We start from the raw sequence: 4,657 nt of genomic DNA on the forward strand, positions 1-4,657 counted from the left end.
TAATTGATATCAAGGAGGAGATTTACTAGGGAGATACAACATCAATGACATCTGAGTCCAACCATATAAGAGATTGTCACCACTCTCTACCCAAAACCTTAAGACAATGGGTTAATGAGTCTTTCATATTTATATAATGCTCTACTTTCTCATTTCTATCCAATGTGAGACTTTAACTCACACTTGGATTCTCAACAATCTCCCTCTCAAGGGTGAGTCCCTTCCACATATGTACACTCCCCCTCCAACAGAAGCATTCTCAACCGACCACAACCACGAGTAGCCTTTTCCAATCGTCGTTCAACTTAAAGAGACTTGCTTACCTCTCTGATACCACTGTTGGGTCTAATGAGGAGGAGGTTCATCGGGGAGACACAAACACCAATGAGAACTAAGTCCAACCACATAAGAGATTGACACCACTCTCTACCCAAAACCTTAAGCCAATGGGTTAATGAATCTTTCATCTCTACTTTCTCATTTCTATATGTGAGACTTGAACTCACACTTGGATTCCCAACATACAACTCATCTTTGAACGATATCAAGCATAGAGGGTAAGATGTTTTGTCTTTTTCATTGATATGTTTCTTTGTGGTGGTAATGGCCTTGCATGGCTCGTTATGTTAACCTTTATGTTTGCTAAGAACTGACTTTTGTATTGCTCAACCATTTGATTCACCATTTGTAGAACTTCCATTTACAAATTCGTAATGGAAGTCTCAGTGTTTTTGTAGTTTGTTGCTGACACTTAGACTAATTGTGCGAGGCATCTTCCATTTTGGACAGTTTTTCTGGCTGGATAGAATTTCTGATCCATATTGGGGGCTTTGTAGTGGTTCAAAAAACTAGTTTAGAGGGTTGGCTTTGGAGTGTACAACGTGGATTAAAATGGACTTGGTGTACGTATCATGATGCAATAATTAAATAGACTAGAAGGGTGCTTGAAGTGTTATTTTTGGACAGATAGAACTGATGTTTGGGAGTGCTATTGCCATTGGTTATATTGTAGATTGGTGCAAATTTAGTTTTAGTTTGGTGAGGAATTGTAGTAGATGTTGGACTTGACCGTGAGCCTATGATAGTAGAGTTTATTCGCTGTTGAATCATCAATATATCGTAGATATTATGTTGTTTGGCCAGTTTTAGTACATCATACAATTTTCGATATTATATTATAATTTGTAGATATTATGTTGTAATTAGAGTTGTCAAAACGGGTCACCCAGCCCGATCTGACTCGATCCACCACGGGTTGGTTACTTAGTGAGCCAATCCAATCCGGCTCATTTATTAGCGAGCCAGAAAAATCTAAACTCGGCCCAACTCACCACGGGTTGGTGGGTAAATGGGTTGACTCACTTAATTACAATATTTTTAAAATAAAAAATAATTACAAACTTTTTATAATTTAAATCTAAACAAATTTCACTCCCAAATTTCACTCCCAAATTTCACTCCTAGTGTTTAATTAATTTTGAAAATAAAGAACTTAAATAATTTCTTGAAGCAAAAAAAAATAATAAATATTTTTTTATAAAATTAAAATTAAATTTTAATAAAATAAAATTAGGTAGGTTGGTTGGTGGGCTAACCCGGCCTACCACAGGTTCAACCCGCATCAGCCAGGTTTAAATGAGCCGGGTTGAAATCTGACCCGTATAAAAAAAATACAATTTTTTCAAACTCAACTCGGTCTGAACCCGTGGTGAGCCGGATTGACCCACGGATTTGACCCATTTTGACCGCTCTAGTTGTAATGATTTATAATTGATCTTAACTTTTTTTTTTCAGTTCCACTTAGCATTAAGTCTATAAGAAACTTATTTTTACAATCAACAAAAACATGTTGTAAGACCTAAAGTTAATAATTAAAGGAACATAAACAAACCTATGCTTATACAATTATACTTAAATTATTGTGGTGTGATATAACTCTTACAAACTGTTATATCATTTGCATGTTACATACTCATCTAATTGGGTTTTATAGTTTAACATTTTGTTTGTATTAAAATTATTTAGCACAAAAATTAATCTGACAATCATAGTTTAAACAAATTTAGTTTGTTTATACATTTCTCAAAATAAGAGCTTTAAAACAATGCAGAAGGTTGAAAGTTTTCAATCTAAATTGGAAACTTCAAAGAAGACTGTATTCAATGATTTACAGGTATAAAAACATAATAAGATAAAGAGAAGAGGACCTAAATTATTTTAGGTTATTTATTAGGAAGGCTTTTTAGAGAGTAAGAGTCCTAATATGGAGTCATGTTTGAAATATTGCCGAATTTTTCATTAATTTTTATGTGAACAGAAAATGGATCACGTTCCATCAAATCGTGCATGGATGTATGATAAGTGTCATAAATGAAGATGTGTTTTGAAAGAGTTGTTTATATTGGGAGTTGAAGAGTTTCTAACTAAAACCTGTGAACTAGATCGTTATCACAATGATGAAGGAGTTCGATGTCCATGCATTAAATGTGATTGAACAAAGATTATTGACAAAAGAGTTGTTAAGGTTCAACTTTACAAACACAGTTTCAAGTCTAATTATTTCATTTGGACGGATCATGGTGAAACAAAAAATGACAGAAGATAATGATGTAACTTGGAGGGATGTGGATACGGAAGGTGAACTAAATGACCAATTTATGTCGATGGAAGATGTTAACTCTATTTTTTCTCAAATTTCTTGTGTTAATACTCTTCTTTTAGGTTACTTTAGCTTTTAATTATCTATAATTAAGATAGTTTAGAGTAATTAGGGTAAAAATAGTTTTTGATAAAAATAGTGTTAATTTTCTCTTTTTAGTTAAATAAAATAGGTTTTTAAATAAATAGGCTATTTTATTTTTAAAAAAAATATTCAGAAAATAAAAATAAAATTCTTTTTTTTTGTTATAGGTTTTTACTTTTTCTTTTTACTGTTTAAACACTCTTTTTTGTAGTGGTACCCCTGGTCTCCATGGGCTGTTTTGAATTGGATCTGATTAGATTGAAATTGCTGCTGCTGACTGGAATCAATTGAAAAGCTTTGGATAGCTGGGTTGCTGCTGCTGGAAATGGACTGGGCTGCTGTTGGACTGCACTACAATGCTACTACATAGAGAAGAAAACCGTGTTAATATGGGCAAAGATGTGTTGATTGCTGGATCGGGCTGCAGCCCTTTAGAGTGGATTAATGAAACACGACGTTTCTCTGCTGCGAAGATAGCAAACTGAGGGGGGCCTTGTTACTTTGGACGAAGAAGAAGAAGTGTTGTGACGAAGAATTGAGGCGAGCTCCATGGGCCATTTTCAAAGAAGCCTAGAAGGATGATCGGACCAAAGGAGGCCAGCCCATAAGGTGATCAGATAAGAAAGATGATCGGACGTGCGAAGCTCGAACGGTTGAAGAACCTAGTAAAGTGTAAAGATATGTGTAGTGGGTGACAGACGCTACTTAGATCAATTTCATGTTTTTGTCTAGACTTTAAGCTTTCGTAGAAGTAGATAAAATCTTTGCTTCATTGGAGTTCTTGGATCATTTCCATTGGATGACAAGCAGTGAGATTCTGAGAAACTCTGGTATCTTGTATTTCCATTTTCATGTTCTTGTAATGAGAATTTTAAATTTGATTCAGTTTACAGCCTTGCTTGTTCATTAGTTCCATTTACATTTCCTACTTGCGTTTACTGATTCAGGTTTTTCTGTATTTGTTTTCTTTATTTGTTTTTCATACATCATTCAGATAGGTCTAATCATGCATTTGCATTCAGTTTCTTTTATTTTTTTTAAAAATTCATTTTTATTTTCCTCACCTAGTTTTAGTAAATAAATAAATAGGTTTTAATTCTATTCTTAATATGTACCAAGTCCTTGGATTGATTCCCTAGGTTGCCCCTATACTACATTAGTGGAGACTAGGTTTTGTTGACTTTTGTGCAACCAAAAACCTTTCAACAAAAGACATGGTGCATGATAGCTTTTATGCAACATGACCCTTGTGAACTATCAAATTCTTCTAACGTGGAAGAGGCTCCAAATGAAGAAAATAAGAGATTTTTTTTAACCTTTTGTTGGAGGCAAATACGCCGTTGTATGAAAGAGCATCGGACTTTAAATTATCAATGTGTGTTAGGCTATTAGCTTGGAAGTCCAATTGGAATATTCCTAACCAATGCATAGATTTTATTGCAAAAATGCTTCTAGATGTAATACCCATGAAATCGGGTTTGCCCAAAACTTACTACAATGCAAACAAAGTTACTATCAAAGTTGGGATTACAGTTGCATAAGATTGATTATTGTGTGGATGGTTGCATGCTCTTCTATGATAATGAATATGGTAAGAATGATGATGCGTTGGTTGAATGCAAATTTTGGCGAAAGCCAAGGTATCAACAACACAAGACATGAACAAGTACTAAAAACAAGTTCCTGTTAAATCCATGTTCTATTTGCCAATAATTCCAAGACTACAAAGAATGTATGCCTCGACACAAACTGCAGCACAAATGACCCATATGGCAAACCTGGAATGAGAATATTTGTAGTTGTAGACTCTTCTATCCCTGAAATATTTGTTAAATCCTTTTGATCATCAATCACATAGCTCTCGTATCTATCACTATAGGCCTTGCAAATGATTCTTTTGGACCTTTCAAGAAC

The sequence above is a fragment of the Vigna angularis genome, chromosome 5, assembly GCF_016808095.1.
Source record: "Vigna angularis cultivar LongXiaoDou No.4 chromosome 5, ASM1680809v1, whole genome shotgun sequence".
Lineage (NCBI taxonomy): Eukaryota > Viridiplantae > Streptophyta > Magnoliopsida > Fabales > Fabaceae > Vigna > Vigna angularis.